A 24,401-nucleotide genomic window follows, 5' to 3' on the forward strand; every position below is an offset into this window, starting at 1 on the left:
AGAAAGAAAGTAGAGAAGCAGGATAGATTGACTATCTAAGATTCTTATGATCACTGTTTTAAAAACATTCTTTAATTATGAAAGACATGACTTTTGTAGAAAATTTGAATAGAGAGGAAGCAAAAAGAAAACAATGGTCTTTGTATGACCCTCTTCCTGGTCTCACACACACCTCATTATAAATAAGTTCAAGTATTATATCCTTTCAAAACTTTAAAATCTGTTTTTCTCATGTCAATATGTGTGTGTATGTGTATATGTATATTTTTTCATTTGACAGCAAAGGACCTACTATGTGCCAGGCCCTGTTTTAAGCAGTGGCAGTATGTAATGAACATTATATGGAAAAACAGGATGAAATCTTTTGTGGAGCTTAGGGGGAAAGACAAGTAAAATAAGAATTTCAATTAGTGGTAGGTGCTAACACACGGTAATGCTAGTACTTTAAGGAGTATGTGATAAATCATACAAGTTGATAGGCACCTATAAGGAGGTGATGTTTGAACTGGCATCTGAATGACTTGAAGGAACTAACCATTGACAGGGAAGGGTATTCTGGCAGAAGTAACAGCAAGTGTGTAACCCATGAGTCACTGACAGATTCTCTTGTTGCTGAGACTGAATGAGGATAATGGTATATAATAAGATTAATGGTAAGCAGGAGCCAGGTTGTAAAGCACCTAAAGGCCTTGAGGGCCATTTAAAGGAATTTAAATTTTAAGTGGCATACTACTGTGCATATTCTGTGACTTGTCTTCACTTAACATTGTGTCAACGATAACTTCCATATACTGGTTTTAAGTGCAAAGATATAATTTAAAAATCTTTCTTATCATATACAAGTGCTAAAATCTTCCATCCTGAAAATGTTTTTCAACCTTCTTATTCTCCTCTAATTGTTCCCTTCCCAGCCAGTCTCATTAAAGTCATTGATTTAGTCCTGTCTAGGTTTCTTTTCCAACCATTCCTCTGTAACCATTCTTCTTCAAATTACCAGTTATTTTCCTTTGCTCCCCTCTTTGGTGCATTCAGTACATTGACAGCTTCCTTCTTCATTATACTCTCTCCTTTACAAACATCTGTATCCCTATCCTCCTAGTTTGCAGACAGACTTCCCATCCACTGATTCACTACCCCTGGGATTTTGCCAGGCCAAAGCCAGGATCTGGGAATTCAGTCTGGGTCTCCCATGTGGGTGGTGGAGACCCAACTACTTTGAGCCATCATCTGCCACTTCCCAGGTTGCTCATTAGCAGGAAGCTGGAATTGGGACTTGAACTCGAAGTAGTGTTAACTGCTAAGTCAAATGATTGTCTAAGCTCTTTTGATACACATTTTCCTAGGCAGTTTCATCTGCTTCCCTGGCTAGTCCTTCCTGACTTTGTATTTTCACTTTTAGATTTCTCTCCTGAGGTCTGGACTTAGCCTTTTGTTTGTTAAACTTCTTTTGGTTGTACCAGAAGTACCAGTGCCATTTGTCACCTTCACCTTGTTTTTGCCCTTCTATTGCCTGATTTAATTCCATCCACTCAAAGCTTAGGGGAGGAACCTTGGGTTTACCTATATTCCTTTTTTTTTTTTTCACCTTTCCTAACCAACCTAATTGGTTACCAAGTCCTGTTGTTCTGTCTGCTACATATATTTCAACTTAGTTTTTTTTCTTTTACCACTGCTTTTGGGTAGTCTTTTTACTGAACTTTTTATAGCCTGCTTTTAGGCTATATGACTCTTCCAGTACATTTTTCAGTGTCAGAGCAATATTTCTAAAGCATAAATGAAATTTAACTTATTCTACTTAAAATTACATGACTTTCTGTTACTTATTGGCCAAAATCTAAACTCCTTGGCTTAACGCTTCATGATCTGACTCTGACTGCTGTTTCTAGCTTCATTTGTCACTAGTTCCTTTCAATCATGCTGACTTTCCAGAAAACCGAATTAGTTGGCATTCAGTGAGTCCATCATGATTTTGTGCTTTGATGCCTTTAAACATGGTATTCCTTTTTGGATTATTGTTTATCCTAGTTTATTGTCCAACTACTATTTTAATCTTTTAAGATTGATTTATTGATTTGAAAAGCTGAGTTAAGAGAGAGGGAAAGACGTAGAGGGGTCTTCCATCGTCTTGTTCACTTCCCAAATGTGCGCAATAGCTTTTGCTAAGCCAATTTAAGACAGGAGCTTTTTCTGAGTCTCCCATGTGGGTGCAGGGGCCCAAGCACTTGGGCCATCTTTCACAGCTTTCCCAGGCGATCAGCAAGGAGCTGGATTAGAAATACAGCAGCCCTGGGGCCGGCTCTGTGGCATAGCGGGTAAAACTGCTACTTGCAGTGCCGCATCCCATGTGGGCGCCGGTTCGAGTCTTGGTTGCTCCCTTTCCAATCCAGCTCTCTGCTATGGCCTGGGAAAGCAGTGGAAGATGGCCCAAGTCCTTGGGCCCCTGCACCCATGTGGGAGACCCAGAAGGAGCTCCTGGCTCCTGGCCTTGGTTCAGTGCATCTCCGGCTGTTGTGGCCAATAGAAGAGTGAACCAGTGGATGGAAGACTTCTTTCTCTTTGCCTTTTCTTCTCTGTGTAACTCTGACTCTCAAATAAATAAATGAATCTTAAAAAAAGAAGAAGAAGAAGTAGAGTAGCCAGGACTCAAACCAGTGACCATATGGGATGCTCGTGCCACAGCACAGGCTTAACCTACTATGCCACGGTGCCGGCCCCATACTATCCATTCTTAAAAAATGTTGCTTCTAAACATCTCTGGCTCCCCATCCTCTTTATCCTAGTGTTTGGCCTACAATTCTCTGCTCAAAGTGTTATATATCCTTTATAGCATTTATTGTAATGTATTATAATCCTGTAAGTCCACCATGCTGGATACATTACAGCTCCTTGAAGTAATCTTTCTCTAGAAGGAGTTCAGAATAGTGGTAAAGGGCACAAACTTTTTTACTCAGTTCTAAGTTTCTCGGGTCTATTTCTTTTACATGTTCTGTGACTTTACTAGTGACTCCCTGGACTCAGAAAAGAAGATGGTAATGCTTGAGAATGGCTTTAAGCATTGAATGAGCTAATATATATAATGTGTTTAGTCTTATTGCCTGGCACATAGAGCTCTTAGTAGATGGAAGTCATAATAATATATTTGGCACAGATGCATTATTCAGTAAATATTTGTGGAATAAATGTTCACCTATCAGTTATCCAGTTGACCCTCTGTGTCTGTGCATTCTACATTTATGGATTCAACCAATTATGATCGAAAATACTAAAAAGAAAATTACATCTTTTCCAACATGTACGGACTTTTTTCTTCTCATTACACCTTAAACAATGTAGTGTGGGGCCGGTGCTGTGGCGTAGCTGGTAAAGCCACTGCCTGCAGTGCCAGCATCCCCTATAGGTGCCAGTTCGAGACCCGGTTGCTCCACTTCTGATCCAGCTCTCTGCAATGGCCTAGTAAAGCAGTAGAGAATGGCCCAAGGCCTTGGGCTCTTGCACCTGCGTGGGAAGACTTGGCGGAAGCTCCTGGCTTCCATCTTCAAATCTTCAAATCAGCACAGCTCTGGCCATTGCAGCCAATTGGGGAGTTAACCAGCGGATGGAAGACCTCTCTCTCTCTCTCTCTCTCTCTGCCTCTCCTTCTCTCTCTGTGTGACTGACTTTCAAATAAATACATATTTTTTAAAAAGTTGTGTAACAACTATTTAAATAGCATTATATTAAGTATTTAAGTAATCTAGAGATGATTTAAAGTATACCGGAGGATGTATATAGGTTGGATTGAAATGCTATGCCACTTTATAAAAGGGACTTAAGCATCTTCAAGTTTTAGTATGAGGGATGGCTGTATAAACACTGATGATGAACTTGTCCTCTAACTCAGTAACTGGGTACCTACTCAGTACCCATTAAGGATTTTTTTTTTTTAATTTTTTTGGATTTATTTATTTATTTGAAAGTCAAAGTTACACAGAGAGAGGAGAGGCAGAGAGAGAGGTCTTCCATCTGCTGGTTCACTCCCCAATTGGCCGCAATGGCTGGAACTGTGCCAATCCAAAGCCAGGAGCCAGGAGCTTCCTCCGGGTCTCCCACCGGTGCAGGGGCCCAGGGACTTGGGCCATCTTCCATTGCCCTCCCAGGCCACAGCAGAGAGCTGGGTCGGAAGTGGAGCAGCTGGGTCTTGAACCGGTGCCCATATGGGATACTGGCACTGTAGGCCAGGGCTTTAACCCGCTGTATCACAGCGCCAGCCCAAATAAGATTATTTTGATGCCAAAGGAAAAAAAAAAAAAGTCCATGCAGGTTTTTTCGTAATATACATTTTCCATGAACTTCTTGAAGAGCCTTTATATGCATGGGTTTCATATTTATCTTTCTAATTCCATTTTCACAGACTTTTTGAAGTAAACTGATAAAATCAACATAAAAATACTAATGAGGTGTTATATGTTCTGTTTGCATACTTCAAATTCAGCCTATATTTTACACTCACAATGTAACTCAATTCAGACTAGCCATATTGCAAATGCTCAGGAGCCACATAATGGCTAGTGACTACCCTATTGGAAAGTGACAGGTTTCGAATGACCGGAGTTATGGAGTCACAGTGTTGATCAAATTAAATCTAGTGGCTACTCATTTTTAAATGTTTTCAACGTGCCATGCATTGTTTTTTCTATAATATTTTCAGTGAACATAACTCCTAAATGTAGGGTCTGTTACCATTTCACAGATACAAATGACAATGTATAGAGCTATCAGTTTGTCTAAGGTTAAACAAGTAGACTGTAGGAGAGGATGATTTAAACTAGATCTTGACCCAAAACAGTATATTTTCTGAATTCCACTGTTTAAAGCATGGCCACTAAGGGGCTAGGGCAGAAAGGTAAATGAGATGTAATTGTGCAACTGCTCAGCTGTGTGTGTGTGTTTTTTTTTTTTTTTTTTTTTTTTTTTTAAGATTTATTTATTTACTTGAAAGTCAGAGTTACACAGAGAGAAAGAGAAAGAGGTCTTCCTTCCGATGGTTCACTCCGCAGTTGGCCGCAAGGGCCGGAGCTGTGCTGATCTGAAGCCAGGAGCTTCTTCCAGATCTTGTACATGGGTGCAGGGGCCCAAGGACTTGGGCCATTTTCTACTGCTTTCCCAGGCCACAGCAGAGAGCTAGATCAGAAGTGGAACAGCCGAGTCTTGAACCGGCACCCGTATCGGATGCCAGCGCTTCAGGCCAGAGCGTTAACCTGCTGTACCACAGTGCCGGCCCAAATAAGGATTTAAAAAACAATTATTCCTGCAGAAACCTCACACTACCAAAAATAGTCATAGGGAATAATTTAAAAATATATAAGGAGCTGGCGCCGCGGCTCACTTGGCTAATCCTCCGCCTGCAGCGCCAGCACCCCAAGATTCTAGTCCCAGTTGGGGCCCCGGATTCTGTCCCGGTTGCTCCTTTTCCAGTCCAGCTCTCTGCTGTGGCCCAGGAGGGCAGTGGAGGATGGCCCAAGTGCTTGGGCCCTGCACCACCCGCATGGGAGACCAGGAGGAAGCACCTGGCTCCTGGCTTCGGATCAGTGCAGCGCGCCAGCTGTAGCGGCCATCTGGGGGGTGAACCAATGGAAAGGAAGACCTTTTTCTTTGTCTCTCTCTCTCTTACTAACTCTGCCTGTCCAAATATATTTATATAGAGAGACTTCAAAAAGTTTGGAAAATAGTCGGAAGATAAGTTTATTTTGTTGCAAAAGTTTTTTTAAATCTACGTGTAGTTTTCCATAATACGCGTTTTCCATTAACTGACAATCCCATGTAAAGGATATTAAGCTGCAAGTGCCACTTTGATAAAAGGGGAGAGAATCCACTGTGATCAAAAGCTTTGTATTCCAAGTTTGGCCTGGACTTTGTAGTTTTTTTTTTGTTTTGTTTTGTTTTTTTTTTAAGATTTTATTTATTTATTTGAAAGGCAGGGTAAGAAGGAGACACAGCGAACAAGGTTCCATCAGCTGGTTCACTCCCCAAATGGCTACAATGGGTGTATCTGGGCCAGGCTGAAGCCAGGAGCCATGCTCTTCTTCTAGGTCTCCCATGTGGGTGCAGGGGCCCAAGTACTTGGGTCATCCTCCATTGCTTTCCCAGGTGCATTTAGCAGGGAGCTAGATCAGAAGTGTAGCAGCCGGGACTAGAACCAATACCCATATGGAATGCCAGCAGTGCAGACTGCAGTTTAACCTGTTAGACCACAGCGCTGGCCTCTGGAATTTGTAGGTTAAGCAATGAGAATCCATAGAGATTTTCAATCAGAGGACTCATGTGATCATACTGGTCTGTTAAGAAGGTTAAATGCTGGTGGATAGATAATGGAGATAGAAGGTTTGAGGGAAGGAGTGGGGTGATAAACAGATGCGGAGTTAGGAAACCTGTAGGAGGTTGATAAATGTGGGGATGGAGTTGGGCTTATGAGTGAGACAGTCCATATAAAGAAAAAAATGCAATACTTGGTAACTCTTTGGATATAGAAAATACACCATGGGAGTCAAAGATTATTCTGTTTATGAGCCTGGGAGACTGACAGAATAGTATCCTTGAGAGGAATTAGAGATGAAGAGGGATCTTGCTTGGGGAAAGACAGCAGAGAGATTAGTTTATTTGAGGCTAATTGAGTTGTAGAAAAATCCTGCAGGGTCTGGAGTAAAAAAGAGAGAGTAGTGCTTGAATGTGAGTACTAGTACAGATTATTAAAGGAATAGATACATTTTAGTGTTTATTTTAACTTTTTTAAGCTAATACCAGGTGTTACAGAGAAATGTCACAATGTTTTTGTTTGTTTTTAAAAAAGGTATTTCTGCTTTTAAAAGTAATTAGCTAAAAGGTCTAGGACTTTGGATGTAAAGTTATCAGGCAGATAACAGATTTTGAAAATAGTTGCTGCTGTCATTCTTGAAGAGTGGAAAGCATGTTAGGTTTAAAGTTTTTCAAAGTAAGGGGAGGAGGAAAAATAGCAATTCCTAAATCTCTTAGGAATGTTCCTGTGAACTTGCAGGTGTTTGCATATCTCATTTTGATTATTTTAAAGTCTACCTTTGAAAACTATCTCTAGAATAATCTAAAATTAAAAATCATCAGAGTAGGGGCCGGCGCTGTGAAGTATTGGTTAAAGCTGCTGCCTGCAGTGCCGGCATCCCATATGGGCACCAGTTCGAGTCCTGGCTGTTCTACTTCCGATCCAGCTCTCTGCTGTGGCCTGGAAAAGCAGTAGAACATGGCCCAAGTGTTTGGGCCTCTGCACCTGCGTGGGAGACATGGAAGAAGTTCCTGACTCCTGGCTTCGGATTGGCTCAGCTCCAGCCATTGAAGCCATTTGGGGAGTGAACTAGCAGATGGAAGACCTCTCTCTCTTTCTCTCTCTCTCTCTCTCTGATTCTGCCTTTCAAATAAATAAGTAAATCTTTAAAAATCATCAGAGTGAAAATTTGTGAATCCCCACAAGTTTATCCTTAGTTTCAGGAAACATTGGCATAGTTACCAGATAACCTGGGATTGAATATTGTCCATTTTATCTTGCTAGTTTTTTTTTTTTTTAATTAAAGGCAGGTTACTTAGCCACTGTATACCTCAATATCTTCTTCATCTGTTATGTAGGATTAAAAGAATTAATGAAATAACACAGAAAAGCTCAGAATTTGGTACACAGTAATAATTATAATAGTTAACGCTGTGTAGCACCAACTACGTATCAGGCACTGAGCAGTTATTATTATTTAAATCTCATGCTGTAGATACTTTGCCCATTTTATAGATAAACTGATACAGTGAGAAATTAAGTAACTTGCCCAGGATCATATAGCTAGTAAGTGCAAAGGCAGGATTTGAATGCAGGTAGTGGCTCTTAACCAATTTGCTAAATTGCCTTTTTAATAGATATAAATATGTAAGTACCCAATATGTATTCTCTGCAATTATTGTTATTATCCAGAAAATTCAGAAGAGTATGGGTGGGTGAAGTTGATTAATGCATGAAGTCCTATATGTGCCAAAAATAATCTGTGAAAAGGATATCCAAGTTTATTGTTAACGATTAGAAATCACATCATTTAGGTTTTAGATTAATTCATTGGTATATAGGGGAGGGGGCATCTGTCAATGCAAACCACAGTATATAATATGTAAAAGTTTAATATAGGATGATACAGTTTTAATCAAATTTTTAAAAAGATTTGCACAGTCTTGGGGGCCGGTGCTGTGGCTCACTTGGTTAATCCTCCGCCACTGGCGCTGGGTTCTAGCCCCAGTTGCTCCCCTTCCAGTCCAGCTCTCTGCTGTGGCTGGGGAGGACAGTGGAGGATGGCCCAAGTGCTTGGGCCCCTGCACCCGCATAGGAGACCAGGAAGAAGCATCTGGCTCCTGGCTTTCCTGGCTCCTGGCTTCCGATCAGCGCAGCGTCAGCTGTGGTGGCCATTTGGGGAGTGAACCAATGGAAGGAAGACCTTTCTCTCTGTCACCTTCTCACTGTCTATAACTCTGTCAAAAAAAAAAAAAAAAGATTTACACAGTCTCAAAACTGGTAGTGGAAAGTAGTCATCTGATTTGTATTACCACTTTGAAACCTATTTTTTCCAGTTTTATTTTTAGCCTGTAAAGACCTGTTACTCTGTTTTGCTTCTTTAAAATAAACTTTTTATTTTCCCTTTGTTTTAAAGGAAATAAAGCATTCTGCAGGTTCAAGGACACTTAAAAATTAGGCATTTTCAGCATTCCTGAGTTGTGAGGCTTTAAAGCTCACTTCTCCTTGTTCATTAATTATTCTGTTAACTTTACCTGCATGAAAAATATTTTATGTAAATAAAAGGGAACTTTTATAACCTCAATGTAAATAAGTAGTTTAAGTAGTATAGGAGCAGGTGTGCGGCACAGCAGCTTAAGCCTCCACTTGGGATGCTTCCATCTCATATTGGAGTGTCTGTGATCGAATCCCTCCTCCACTTTTAATCCAGCTTCTTGCTAATGACATACTGTGGGAGGCAGCAGATGATGGGTCAAATACTTGGGTCCCTGCCACCCATGTGGGAGTCCTGGGAGAAGTTCTTGGCTCCTGGCTTCAGCTGGCCCAGCCATGTATGTTGCAGGCATTTGGGGAGTGAGCAAGTGGATGAAAGACTATCTTTCTCCCTCTCCCTCTTCCACTCTCTTTGCCTTTCAAGTAAAAATAAATAAATAATAAGCTTTTAAAAAGAATACCTTAAACTATTGGAAATCTCTTTCAAAATATAAGTAGTAGTAAGTAACTTACTAATGACATTTATTTTAATCACATATTAATTTATTATTCACTAAAAATTGCTGCCATTTTAGTTTGGAACACAGCCCAGTACTAAATATGGACATTTTTCTAGCAGTTATTTGCCTATAACTATATATTGACTTCATATTCAGAATTTTTTTTAACATAGATTGAAAGTGAACAAGTAGTAATATATTTAAGCAGTAAACTGGATTTTGCTGTTTTAATAAGTCATACTTTAATCTGAATTACACAGCTGACATCTGAAAAAGAAAATAAAGCAATATTCTTTATCAATGAAACTGTCAAAAATAATTTTTAAATAAGAGTTGACATGGAAGAAAGTATTTGGGTTTAATATTTACCTAACATTCCACAGATTTTACATGTTTTATAAAATTATTTTTAAAACATTGATAAAAATTAGCTTTTAGTAAGATTGTAAAAGTTGTATTCACAGAGAATAATGACAATAAAATAGTACATCTATCATGTAGAAGCCTTCATGTATTTCTTTTCAAATATCTTATTTTTTTTATTTGTAGAGGTACTGTGTTTAAAATTATACTACTTCTTTGGTAGCAGATTTATTGCACTATGCTTTCCCACAGCTTTTTGCTTAAAATGTTTTTGCAAGATGACTTTTGAATTCATCTTTACAGCTATGTTGATATCATATGGCAAGCTAAAGTTTAGAAACAAGGCTTGGGTGCAAAAATCATGAGAGAGCTTAGTTCAGCTGTTGTGAACTAATTAGGTGGTAAATATGCACCAACAATTGCTCTCCTGCCCTGAATGTGACATGACTAGGGGAAAAAAAAAAAAAAAAAACTTTCAAGAGCAAATGGGCATTTTAGCACACAGCAGAAAATTATTTTATTTTGTAGGTAGAGAGCCTGTGTGTGTATATAAGGAAATTGCTGACTGTGGCTAATTCCTGAAAGCACTTCATACATATAAAGAAAGCTTTTGCTGTGTAGAAATTCACCCAGGTATATTTTCCAAATTTCCATATGGAGAAGACCACTGAAATTAATTAGGGGAGAAATCTTAGAATATCTTGTTTTTTCTAGCCTCTGGTCTATGACTTAACAACCCTGGTCAGCCTTATTAATGACTTCCTATGTTTATAAATAGAGCACCTCCCAGGAGATCACAAATGCTTTCTTGTTTGATTTAGCTTACTTGAAAAAAAAAATTGTTTCTCCTATGCACTCATTTGCTCACTTGTTCCCTCAAATTACTTATTGAACACCTACTAAGTGTCAGGTAACTATCAGAAGATGAATATGTACTTTTTAGAACTGTAAGAGTGACATTCATTCCCAGACACACTGTCACCCTACCCCTCACATTATAGCTGGCATTTTCTACTTTTCTGTAGTACAGTGTTCTCAGTTGGGAATATCTACTTTTTTTTTTTTTTTAAGATTTATTTATTTATTTGAAAGTCAAAGTTACACAGAGAGGAGAGGCAGAGAGAGAGAGAGAGAGAGAGAGAGAGAGAGAAGGAGATCTTCCATTTGATGGTTACTCTCCAATTGGATCAAATGGCCAGAGTTTCGCTGATCTGAAGCCAGGGGCAAGGAGCATCCTCTGGGTCTCTCAGGTGGGTGCAGGGACCCAAGGTCTTGGGCCACCTTCTACTACATTCCCTGACCATAGCAGAGAGCTGGATGGGAAGTAGAGTAGCCGGTCTCGAACTGGCACCCATATGGGATGCCTGCACTTCAGGCCAGGGCGTTAACCCGCTGTGCCACAGCGCTGGCCCCGGGAATATCTCCTTTTAAAAATCACACAAGAGCCTGGCATTGTGATAAAGACACCGCCTGTGACTGGATGCCGGTTCGAGACCCAGTTGCTCCACTTCCCATCCAGCTCCTTGCCTGGGAAAGCAGCAGAGGATAGTCCAAGTGTTTGGGCCTCTGCACCTACCTGGGAGACCTGGAGGAAGCTCCTGGCCCCTGGCTTCTAACTAGTCTAGCTCTGGCTGTTGGGGCCATTTGGGGAGTGAACCAGCAGATGGAAGATAATGTCTCTCCCTCTGACTCTGTAACTCTGTCTTTCAGATAAATAAATTACAAACAAAACAAAACAATTTTAATTAATGCATGTTCATTTCTGGCATGTTTTTAGAAGTAATTTTTTAAAAGAGGAAGAGATATGAAGAATGAACTTGCCAAAATGAAAATGTTATAAATCTGAACATTTATGATTATGGTTCAAGATGTTCTAGAAACATTTTTATGCTTATGACAAAAAAATCTTGTTTTTTTAAAAATGTCATTTCCACATGTTCTCCTTTTATATTCTAAAGCTTTGAATGATAAAAGCAAACATTTATTGGAAACTTTTGGCGTGTGAGCACTTTAATGTTCATGGAGGTAACTACTAATGTTAACCCTGTGAGAAAACTGAAATATAACAGGAATATAGTTAAGAGTGGCTTTTCCAAGGTCATGGCAGCTACTGACTGTTAACAACAAACATTTGAACCATCTGATTTCAGAGGCCTCAGTCTTACCACTAGGCAGCAGTAGAATTATTTATGCTTTTTTTTTTTTTTTAAGATTTATTTATTCATTTGAAAGGCAGTGTTACAGAGAGGCAGAAAGAGAGAGAGAGAGAGATTGGGCTGTTTCACTCCCCAAATGGCTGAACAGCTGGAGTTGGGCCAGTCAGGAGCCAGGAGCTTCTTCTGGTTCTCCCGTATGTGTGCAGGGGCACAAGAACTTGGGCTGCCTTCCACTGCTTTCCCAGGCCATAAGCAAAGAGCTGAATCAGAAGTGGAGCAGCCAGAAAAGGAACCGGCACCCATATGGGATGCTGATGCTGCAGGCTGTGTCTTCACCCTCTACAGCACGTTTGCTTTATCTTATTCTCAGCTACTAACTTTATTTGCCAAGTGAGTTCCTCATAACCTATTGGTGTTGGTTTATGCATTTGTCAAATGAGGGGGAAAGTAAAACCAATTTTGCTTCCATCCAGTCAGGGATTTTTGTAGGGAACTGATTTGATTATGTCTGTAGAAGTGTTTTGGAGAAACTTGAAATACTCTATACCTCTATACGTTCAGTCTTTAACAGTTAAGATGTCCCAGCTATAGTCTAACTTAAGCAATTTATGTTCAGTACTCTGACATATTATGTCAGTAGTGTTAATAAGTTATAGAGGGGCTGGCACTGTGGAGCAGAGAGTTAAGCTGCCACCTGCAACGATGGCATCCCCTGTGGGTGCTGGTTCAAGTCCCTGCTGCTCCACTTCTGATCCAGCCCCCTGCCAATGCACCTGGGAAAGCAGTGAAAGCTAGCCCAAGTCCCTTGGCCCCTGTACACAGAGGGAGACCTGGAAGAAGCTCCTGATTTGGGCCTGAGTGTTGGTTGTTGCAGGCATTTAGGGAGTGAACCAGTGAATGGAAGACCGACGTCTCCTTCTCTCTCTGTGACTCTGCCTTTCAAATAAGTAAATAAAAAACAAGTAATGGAAGAGTTGATTAAATTTATGGTCCTTATCAGTAGCTTTAAAGCTGTTTATTGATTTTGATTTTATTGGAAAGGAAGAGTGACACAGGGTTGGGGGGGCATATGAGGAAAGATATCTTCCATCCACTAGTTCATTCCCCAAATGCCCAGATAGAGAGACTTTTCATCCCCTGGTTCACTCTCCAAATGTCCAGAACGGCCAGAGCTGGGCCAAGCAGAAATCAGGGTCCTAGAACTCCATCTGTGTTTCCCATGAGAGTGACAGGAACCACAAAGTACTTAGGCTTCAACAGCCACTTCCTAGGATGCATTATTAATAGGGAGCTGGGGCCAGCGCCGCGGCTCACTAAGCTAATCCTCTGCCTTGCGGCGCTGGCACACCAGGTTCTAGTCCCGGTCGGGCGCCGGATTCTGTCCCGGTTGCCCCTCTTCCAGGCCAGCTCTCTGCTGTGGCCAGGGAATGCAGTGGAGGATGGCCCAAGTGCTTGGGCCCTGCACCCGCATGGAAGACCAGGAGGAAGCACCTGACTCCTGGCTTCAGATTGGCGCAGCGTTGGCTGTGGTGGCCATTTGGGAAGTAAACCAACGGAAGGAAGACCTTTCTCTCTGTCTCTCCCTCTCACTGTCTGTAACTCTACCTGTCAAATAAATAAATAAAATCTTAAAAAAAAAAAGTGGAAGTGGTACCCCACGCCTTCAATTACATTCTTTACTGGGAATGTTTCTGTATATTCACTTCAACATTTCCCATGTAAGCTGCTTTCTATAGCTCTTGGAGTTAGATATGTAAAAGCATAAATGGCCTTGTGAATTTGTCTCATGACTGTCATAAGAGATAAGGGAAAAGAACAGTTCCCACTGGTAAAAATGAAAACTAGTGACTAGTTAAAAAATTTTTGGGATAAGGAAATTTTTTTAAAGTTTCAATATTTCACTCTGGGAAAGATCTTTAGAACACTTACTTACCATGTTCTTTGAATTATCTCAATGCCTTTATAGGATGTTATTATATGGTAGCTTTATACATAGTAGTATCTCCTAATTAAGTTGAATTAATGTGGAATTAACTTTTGGATTCCCAGAGTGCATGCTTAGACAAGCTATGTAATCTCAAAAATAAAAATAGATAGTCCTTAGTTTTTAAATTGGTTTTCTTCTAGATCATGTGTGAAACAATTGTTTGAACTTATTTATTTTTATTTATTTGAAAAGCAGAGTTACAGAGGGACAGAGAGGGAGGTCCTTCTTCCATCCGCTGGTTCATTCCTCAAATGGCCACAACGGCTAGAGCTGGGGCAGTCCAAGGCCAAGAGCCTGGAGCTTCTTCTGGGTCTCCCAAGCAGGTGCAAGGGCCCAAGGACTTGGGCCATCTTACACTGCTCTCCCAGGCCATAGCAGAAAGGTAGATTGGAAGTGGAGCAGCTCAGACAGGAACCTGTGCCCATATAGGATGCCAGCACTGCAGGTGGCGACTTTACCTACTTAGCCACAATGCTGGCCCCTGTTGGAACTTGTTTTACTATGCTGTTTTTAAGTCCCTAGGCTAGTCCATAGAAGCATGTTTAGTCATATCTTCTTTCCATACTAATATAGTATTTGTTTAATATTGGGTGTTCAGAGTAGTGTATGATGAGCTGTGGCAGTTTGCTTTTCTGTCTCTTAATTCTCGTTCTCTAACTCAAACTGGCCTAACCTTACTACTGTTTTGCTATAATCTTGGCCAAACAGCTAAATGTTTGGTATTTCAAAACTGTAATAAGTAATAGGCATCTTTATTGATTGCTTGGCCAATAAACATTTTTACATGCATTCTATCATTTATGATTCTTAAAATTTTGTGAAGCAGGCACAAGTCTCACATTATTTTGTAAATGAGGACTCAGGACTAGATTAATCACTCTTTCCAAGATTATAAGGTAGAGGGGAATTATGAGTTACGTTGCTTGGTGAACTTTAGCAATATGACTTGAAAGTCCATCCTCAAACCATTATAGTCATACATTGCTTTTTTCTTTCATATACCATCCTTTTCTTTCTCACTTTACTAAACCCCAGTTTCCTCAATTCACCTTCTTTTAACTAAATATTAGGGAATATCTTTTGATAATAGAATTTATTATTAACAATACACTAGAATTTTAATTATGTTGAAATCTTTACTTAATATATGCTAAACTGATCTTCTGTATATAAAGAGAATTGAAAATGAATCTTGATGTGAATGGAAGGGGGGAGGAAGAGGGAAAGGGGAGGGTTGTGGGTGGGAGGGAAGTTATGGTGGGGGGGAACCATTGTAATCCATAAGATGTACTTTGGAAATTTATATTCATTAAATAAAAGTTAAAAAAAATTAAAAAAAATTGAAAAAAAAGATTATGTAATTTTATGGTAAACTTTGATAATGTGGTTATCTTTGGTGAGGATTGAGCCAATATAGAATCAGATATTAGCCCAACCTCTCTAAATCGTTCTTTTTTTTTTTTTTTTTTTTTTTTTTTTTTTTTTTGATAGGCAGAGTGGACAGTGAGAGAGAGAGACAGAGAGAAAGGTATTCCTTTGCCATTGGTTCACCCTCCAATGGCCGCCGCGGCCAGTGTGCCATGGCCGGCGCACCGCGCTGATCCGAAGGCAGGAGCCAGGTGCTTCTCGTGGTCTCCCATGGGGTGCAGGACCCAAGCACTTGGGCCATCCTCCACTGCACTCCCTGGCCACAGCAGAGAGCTGGCCTGGAAGAGGGGCAACCGGGAAAGAATCCGGCGCCCGACCGGAACTAGAACCTGGTGTGCCGGCGCCGCTAGGTGGAGGATTAGCCTATTGAACTGCGGTGCCAGACTCTAAATCGTTCTTTACTCCTAAATTTGTAGTAGCTGGGTTGCCTATGTTTTTCAACTAGAATTTATGATGGTAGTTTTTAACTGTGGACTGATAATATTTGGGGAACTGCACCTGTTAAAAATATTGAAATTATCTCATAATGTGTTGTTCTTTTCTTTTTCTTTCTTCTTCTTTTTTTTTTTTTTTTTTTTTTTGTTTTTGAGATTTATTTATTTATTTGAAAGTCAGAAGGAGAGGCAGAGAGAGAGAGAGAGTCTTCCATCACTGGTTCACTCCTCAATTGGCCGCAATGGCCAGAGCTGTGCTGATCTGAAGCCAGGAGCCAGGAGCTTCTTCTGGGTCTCCCACATGGGAGACTTGGACCATCTTCTTCTGGTTTCCCAGGCCATAGCAGAGAGCTGGATTGGAAGTGGAGCAGCTAGAGTTTGAACTGGCACCCATGTGGGATGCCTGCACTGCAGGTGACTGCTTTACCTGCTTTGTGGATCCAAAGTGGAGCAGCTAGGGCTAGAACCCACATCTGGTGCCCATATGAGATGCTGGCACTGCTGGCCGGGGCTTTGCCTGCTACCTCACTGCACCCGCCCCTTTTATTTTCAATTGTATAGCAATGTTGCTATGGTTAGTATACAAAAACTACTGTATTCATGGTAGAATTTTGTCATCTTAGTGAATATCAAAAGTACCATTGTAGGGATCTGAAAATCTTGATGTAAATGATGAGATCTTTTTACTGAAAATGGAGAGCCATTGCTTAAAGCATATTATAAGAAAAATAAGTTGTTTATGAGTAAAATGCCCTTTCCATTTTTATTAGAACTGTATTCCTTCTCCTCACTAGATGAATGGAGTGGAAACTACTACATTTTTCTTACATTTTTATTCCTCTGTAGATTTTCTCTGGTTTTTCTTGTTTGCATGTTATCTTTCTGCTCCACAAAACTAAACCTGGTGATAGTTATTTGAACTGTTAAACAGGAGGCAGAGCAAGATGGCTACTGAATAAGGTGTTTCAGCAATTCTGTGCACAGAGATACAAATTTGAATAGCTGTTCACATTCAAGATGACCTTCACTAGAGCTAAGGAATCCAAATGGGAGACTGCAGTGCCTGATTTTAGTATAATAGTAAGAAACAATGTGTTGAAGTAGGTGGGCAGGAAAGAGATACCTGGCATCCCCCTTCAGCTTTAAGCATTACAGTGCTGAAGAAACACTATACCTCTTTCTTGTTAGGTGGGCTCCTGAGAGGGAATTAAGTCCCAACCATGGACTACCAGGCCTGCCACTAGTGTTGTCCAGGGCCGCTGATCCCTGTCCCTAGACAGTGCCTGCACTATCAACCTTTGAATCCTGCTTAGCCAAGTGGGCAAAAAACTCGCTCTACCACCTCTCTCCTTACTGGAGTAAGATTTCAGCTGTAGGTGAGCTGGGTGGGAAAATCAATATAGGGCTTTGCCTTGGAGCTCAGTGCTAGGCATGCCATGTTGAAACTAGGCTGTAGCTTGCAAATTGAGCCTCTGGATCTGTCCTGCCATCAAGTGTAGACTTTGGGATGAATTCATTTTTGCCTTTATCACCACTAGCTTGCATAAGTGTGGTGTGCATCCAAGAGATTGTGCAGGACTCTGGCTATTAGACTTAGGTGCACCATAGCTTAATGTCAGCCTTGACAGCCTCTTCCTTCCCTCCCTCCCTCCATCCATCCCTCTGCCCTTCCTTCCTTCCATCCATCCATCCATCCTTCCATCCTTCCATCCTTCCTTCTTTCCTCCTCTCCCTCCCTCCTTCCCTTCCTCCCCTCCTTTTCCTTTCCTTCCCTCCCTCCCTTTTTCCTCTCCCCTTCCCCTTTTCTCTTCCCTCCCCTCCTCCCCTCCCCACCTCCCCTCTCCTCCTCCCTCTTTCCCTTCCTCCCTTCCTCTCTTCCTCCTTTCCTTTCCTTCTCCTTCATTCCTTCATTCCCTTCCCTCCCTCCTCTCTCTCTCTTCTTCCCTCCCTCACTCCTTCCTTCCCTGCTGATTCATTCTCCAAATGATGACAATGGCCAGGACTGGGCCAGCCTGCAGCCAAGAGCTTTTTCTGGGTCTCCCACAAGGTGCAGGGCCCTAAGCACTTGGGCCATCTTCCACTGCTTTCCCAGGCACATTAACAGGGAGCTGGATCAGAAGTGGAGCAGACAGATTTTGAACCAATGCCCATAAGGGATACCAGATCTGCAGGTGACTGTTTAACACCATTATGCCACAGTGCCATCCTGGCAGCCTGTCACTTGAGCAGAGAGCCAGAACCAGGACACTAGCCACTGGGAAGTACAGCATGAAACTTGCTACAGGTCTGTGGCTTAGAACTAGTGTTGGTCTAACACTGGGCAGATCCTAATGGTCCCTGTCTCTAAGGCAGTGCCTGCAAATGGAGCCTCTGCACTGACCCTGGTGTCAAGCAGAGACCATGGCTCCAGTTGATAGGTCCTGGCTAAAATCACCTGTGACCAGTTGCGATATACTTAAGCAATGAGTCTGTCTCAGTAGCAGGCAGTCAGTAGCAATGTGTGGGCCTTGGTCCTACTCCTGTGTTGTGCTGAACATGGTGAGTTTTGGGCTCTGGTCACTATCTAATGCTGGAATAGTAGAAATGTCCACAGGTTCAATCAGAAGACTGCTTAGAATTTCTGGAAGACAGGCACAGACAAAACCACATAATGATTGCAAGAAAAAAAAAAAAACCTTTAATCCTCAGTGCATGGATGTTGTAGTCTAGCAAGCATCAGAAACTTTCAGGGAACCACTACTGCCTTAATGAGCACAATAAGGTACAGAAATCAATCAAATAGTAGCTGACATGTACAAATTCTCAGATGCAGACTTCAAAATAGCTATTGAAAGGAAACTCAGCCTTAGAAAGGCAGAAATAATTAGAGAAACTTAATAGAGAGATGGAAGTAATTTAAATAAACAAATCCTTTAGCTGAAAAGTATACCAAGTGAAAATAAACCCATTATTGAAGGCGTCAGTACAGAATAGATCAAACAGAAGAAAAATTAATGATGAGCTGAAAGATAAGGCTATTTGAAAAAATGGGGAGAATGAAGAAAGCTTATGGAAACTTTGGGATAGCATTAACAGAGCAAGTGTCTACATTATTGGAGGTTCAAGAAGGACTTAAGGAAACATTCACAGGGCAAATAACAGAAAACTTTCCAAACCTACAGATATATACCATTACCCAGATAGGAAAGTCAGAGGTCACCAGAGAGATTCATCTAAACCAATTATACTCCATGATCAAGCCCTCCAAGATCAAAGATAAAGGATTCCCAAAGCAGCAAGAGAAAGGAAACAGGTAATACATAAGGATGTCTGAGTTTTCCTGACTACTGACTTCTCAGCAGAAACCCTACAAAAGAGGAGAGAGAGATGAAACTTTCACAGTAAAAAGGGAAACAATTGCCATCTGAGAATACTGTACCCAATGTCTTTTAGATATTAACGAGAGAGAAGGATATTGCAAGACAAAACAAATATGATAATTTATGAGCACCAGAACTGTCCTACAAGATATGCTAAAGGGAATTCTTCAAACTCAAAGAGATGCTAACAAGTAAAAAGAAAATGTCAAGGTAGAAAATTCCCTAAAGAGAGAGCCTGGAAGTAAACCCTAACATATACAGACAGCTGGTTTTTAAAAAGATGCTAGGAGCTGGCATTGAATAAAAGACAGTCTTTTCAATAAATGGTGCTGGGAAAATTGGATAGCCACATGCAGAAGAACGAAACTAGACTCCTATCTTTCATCATATACAAAAATCAACTCAAAATGGATATAAGACTAAGTATAAGACCTGAAGTTATGAAGCTACTACAAGAAAACATAGAGGAAATGGTTCAAGATATTGAAGTCAACAAGGATTTAATAGATAAAAATCCCCAAACCACAGGAAATAAAAAGTAAAAGCAAACAAATGGGATTTCATCAAACTAAAAAGATTCTATATTGCCAGGAAGTAACAGAGTGAAGACAGCCTATGGAATGGGAGACAGTATTTTCAAACTGTCCATTTGACAAGGGGTTAATAACCAGAGTATGTAAAGAATTTAAGAATGCACAATAAGATCTGAGTGGCCAGTGTTGTGATACAGTAGGTTAAGCTGCTGCTTGTGATGTTAGTATCCTATTTGGGGGCATCAGTTCATGTCCTGGTTGCTCCGCTTCCAATCTAGATCCCTACTAACGCACCTGGGAAAGCAGGGGAAGATGGCCCAAGTACTGTAATCCCTGACACCCTTGTGGGAAACCTGGATGGAGTTCCAGGTTCCTGGCTTCAGTCTGGCCCGGCGTTGACTGTTGTGTCCATTTGGGAGTAAACCAGTGGATGGAGGACCCATGTCTGTTGTATATGTATGTCTCACTCACTCCCACTCACCACCCCCCAACTCCTTTCCCATTCCCTCTCCTGCCATTTCTCCTCCTCTTTGTTTTCCTGCCTTTCAAATAAATAAATAAATGTGAATAGATAATATCTTTGAACAGACATTTTTTCAAAGGAAGAAATACAGATGGCCAACAGGTCTATGAATGGATGCTCAACACAACTAATCATCAGATGCAAGTCAGAACCACAAAGGGATATCACTTCATTTGTTAAAACGGCAATTACTGAAAGGTCAAAAGATAACAGGAGTGGCAAGGATGTGGAGAAAAGGGAACTCTTCTGGTTTAATACAAGAGAGGAAGAATTTTGGTTGAATTAGAAGAATTTTTTTCTTGGTAAGCTGCAGCGTTTAAAATTGGGGTTCTCAACAAATAAATCTTAGGTATTGAAGTGATCTTTGACCAGTTCTGTGATTTAATTTTTATTTTATTTTAAATAGATTTCATTTTTTAGAACACTTTTAAGTTCACAGCAAAATTGAGCAGCAGATACAGAGATTTCTTCACCCCTACATGTGTCCCATCTGGGTAATACAGTTGTTACAAACTGGTCAAACACATCATTTTCACCCAAAGTCTGTGATTTACATTAAGATTCTTTCTTTGTGATGTATTAGTTTGGACAAATTTATGATGACCTGTATCCACTATTAATATATACATAGTAGTTTCATTCCCCTCAAAATTTCCAATGTTCTACATTTTCATCCTCTAACTTTTAGCAACCCTTAATCTTTTTATTTTCTCTGTTTTATGTTTTCTAGAATGTTACATAGTTGTGCTCATATAGTATGTAGCCTTTTTGGACTGGTGTCTTTCACCTAGTAGTATACATTTAAGCTTCCTTCATGGTTTTTCATGATTTGATAGCTCATTTGTTTTTAGCATGAATAAATAGTCCATTATCTAGATGTAATACTATTTATCCATTCCCCTACTAAAGGGCATCTTCATTTCTTCCAAGTGTTTATAATAATAAAGCTGCTATAAACATTCGTATACAGGTTTTTTGTGCAGACATAAATTTTCACCTTTGTGTAAATAATGAGTGTGATCGCTGGATTGTCTGGGGAGAGTATGTTTAAGTTTTGTTAAGAAACCACCAAACTGTCTTCCAAAGTGGCTGTACCATTTTGCATTCCCACCAGCAATGAATGAGAGTTCCTGTTCCTCTACATCCTCGCCAGCATTTGGTGATGTCAATGTTCTGGATTTTGATCATTCTGATAGGTATGTAGTAGTATCTCATTATTTTAATTTGCATTTCCCTCATGACATATGATGTAGAGCATCTTTAGTGTGTCATTGTTTTGGTGTGATGACTGTCAAGTTCTTTGACTTTTATTGGAGTTGTTTTTGTTGAATTATAATAATTCTTTGTATATTTTTGATGAGTCCTGTACCAGATATGTCTCTTGTAATGATTTCCTGACAATCTGGCTTCTCTTTTTATTCTTTTGATGATGTCTTTAAGAGAGCTGAAAATTATAATTTGAATGAAATTCAATTTATCATTCCTTTCAAAAATCATGCCTCTAAAGTTGTATCTAAAAGTCTTTGGCAAACCTAGATTTTCTTCTTCTTCTTCTTTTTTTTTTTTTTTTTTTTTTTTTGACAGGCAGAGTGGATAGTGAGAGAGAGAGACAGAGAGAAAGGTCTTCCTTTGCCGTTGGTTCACCCTCCAATGGCCGCTGCAGCCGGCGCACCGCGCTGATCCGAAGGCAGGAGCCAGGTGCTTCTCCTGGTCTCCCATGGGGTGCAGGGCCCAAGCACTTGGGCCATCCTCCACTGCCTTCCCGGGCCACAGTAGAGAGCTGGCCTGGAAGAGGGGCAACCGGGACAGAATCCGGCACCCCGACCGGGACTAGAACCTGGTGTGCTGGCGCCACTAGGTGGAGGATTAGCCTATTGAGCTGCAGCGCTGGCCTAGATTTTCTTCTATATTATCTTCTAAGTGTTTTACAATTTTGTGTTTTACTTTTGGATCTGTGATCCATTTGGAGTTAATTATTATGAAGGTTGTAAGGTCTGTCTAGATCAAGTTTCTTTACATGTTGTGTGTGTCCAGTTCATCAAAAAGGCTACTTTGCTGCATTGTATTAACTTTGTTCCTTTGTCAAAGATCCCTTGACTATATTTATGGGGAACTCTTTCTGGGTTCTATGCTGATCTATTTTTCTATTCTTTTATCAGTACTATAAAGTTTAAATTACTGTAGCTTTAAGATAGGTCTTGAAGTTGGATACTATAGTCCTATATCTTTGTTTTTAATTATTTTAATGACTATACTATTCTGAGTCTACTGCTTTTCTCTATAAACATTGGAATCATTTTGATGATATCCATGAAATAGCTTATTGGAATTTTTTACTGAGATCACATTGAATCTATAGATGAAGTTGGAAAAACTGATATCTTGACAATATTCAGTTTTCCTGTCCACAGACGTTGACTTTTGTGTATTAGTCTTGCATCCTGCACCTTGCTGTAAGTTATTTGTCGTCAATTTCAAGAGTTTTTTTATTGACTCTTGAATTTTCTATACATATAATCAGCTGTGAACAAAATTTTCTTATCGTAGTCTGTGACTTTTCTTTCTTATTGCATTAACTAGGCTTCCACTATGTTGTAAAGTACTAATGAGAGGGGATAGCCTTGCATTGTTCTTGATGTTAATGGGAAGGCTTTGAGTTTCTGTTTACTATGGTATTGACTATATGTTTTTTGGTGGGTATTCTTTATCAAGTTGAAGAAGTTTGTCTTTATTCCTGGTTTGCTGAGGGTTTTCAAATCACGAGTGAGTGTTAGATTTTTGTCAGATGCATTTTCTGCATTTTGATGTGATCATTAGATTTTTCTTCTTTACCCTGTTGATGTGATAGGTTATTACAATTGACTTTTTTTCTTTTGGACAGGTAGAGTTGATAGTGAGAGAGACAGAAAGGTCTTCCTTTACCGTTGGTTCACCCTCCAATGGCTGCTGCAGCCGGTGCACCGCGCTGATCCGAAGCCAGGAGCCAGGTGCTTCTCCTGGTCTCCCATGTGGGTGCAGGGCCCAAGTACCCGGGCCATCCTCCACTGCACTCCGAGCCACAGCAGAGAGCTGCACTGGAAGAGGGGCAACCGGGACAATATCTGGCATCCCGACTGGGACTAGAACCCGTGTGCTGGTGCTGCAGGTGGAGGATTAGCCTACTGAGCCGCGGCCCTGGCCTATAATTGACTTTTGAATTATGAACCAGCCCTACATACATAGGATACATCCTAACTGATTGTGGTGTATTATTCTTTTTATACATTGCTGTATTTGCTATTTTGTTGAAGATTTTTACATCTATGTTCATGAAATATTTGTTTATAATTTCTTGTAATGTTTTTTTCTGGCTAATGTAGCCTCATAGAATGAATTAAGAAGTATTTCCTATGCTTCTACCTTTTTTTTTGAAAGCTCTTCCTTTCTCTCTGTCTCTCTCTCGCACTGTCCACTCTGCCTGTCAAAAAAAAAAAAAAAAGCCGGCACCACGGCTCACTAGGCCACGGCTCACTAGGCTAATCCTCCGCCTTGCGGCACTGGCACACCAGGTTCTAGTCCCGGTCAGGGTGCCAGATTCTGTCCCGGTTGCCCCCCTTTCAGGCCAACTCTCTGCTATGGCCCGGGAGTGCAGTGGAGGATGGTCAAAGTCCTTGGGCCCTGCACCCCATGGGAGACCAGGAAAAGCACCTGGCTCCTGGCTTCGGATCAGCGCGGTGCGCCGGCCGCAGCGGTCATTGGAGGGTGAACCAATGGCGAAAGGAAGACCTTTCTCTCTGTCTCTCTCTCTCACTGTCCACTCTGCCTGTCATAAATAAAAAAAAAAAAAATCAAAAAATAAAAAATAAGAAAGCTCTTGTAAAGAATTGGTGTAAGTACTAACTTAAATTTTTGGTAGGGCTTACCAGTGAACCCATCTGGATCAGATGCATTTTGTTTTTGAAGGTTATTTTTTTTATTTATTTATTTATGCCAGGCAGAGTTAGAGAGAGAGAGAGAGAGAGAGAGAGAGAGGTCTTCCTTCCGTTGGTTCACTCCTCTAATGGCCTCTACGGCCAGTGCTGTGCCTATCCGAAGCCAGGAGCTGGGTACTTCCTCCCGGTCTCCCATGCAGGTGCAGGGGCCCAAGCACTTGAGCCATCCTCTGCTGCTCTTCCGGGCCATAGCAGAGAGCTGGACTGGAAAAGGAGCAACCAGGACTAGTACCCCGTGCCCCAACCAGAACTAGAACCCAGGGTGCCTGTGCTGCAAGCAGAGGATTAGCCAAGTGAGCCGCAGCGCCGGCCCTTTTGAAGGTTATTAATTATTGACTCAGTTGTCTCATTTCCTATGTGAGTTTTGAAAGATTTTGTCTTTC

General features: G+C 40.8%; 1 protein-coding gene across 2 annotated transcripts in view; it reads left to right on the forward strand.

Moving 5' to 3' along the window:
- LEMD3 (LEM domain containing 3) overlaps nucleotides 1-24,401 on the forward strand; it is a 74,926-nt gene that overhangs the window by 4,489 nt on the left and 46,036 nt on the right. Inside the window, exon 2 of one of the 2 annotated variants that reach the window (XR_016216839.1) lies at nucleotides 21,162-21,243. The exons of the other annotated variant lie outside the window; for it this stretch is intronic. The gene's annotated coding sequence lies outside the window, so the exon portion shown is untranslated. The remainder of the gene's footprint in view (nucleotides 1-21,161; nucleotides 21,244-24,401) is intronic. 2 annotated transcript variants of the gene reach the window in all.

The sequence above is a fragment of the Oryctolagus cuniculus genome, chromosome 11 (assembly GCF_051225735.1).
Source record: "Oryctolagus cuniculus isolate XC-2025 breed Fujian yellow rabbit chromosome 11, ASM5122573v1, whole genome shotgun sequence".
Classification (NCBI taxonomy): domain Eukaryota; kingdom Metazoa; phylum Chordata; class Mammalia; order Lagomorpha; family Leporidae; genus Oryctolagus; species Oryctolagus cuniculus.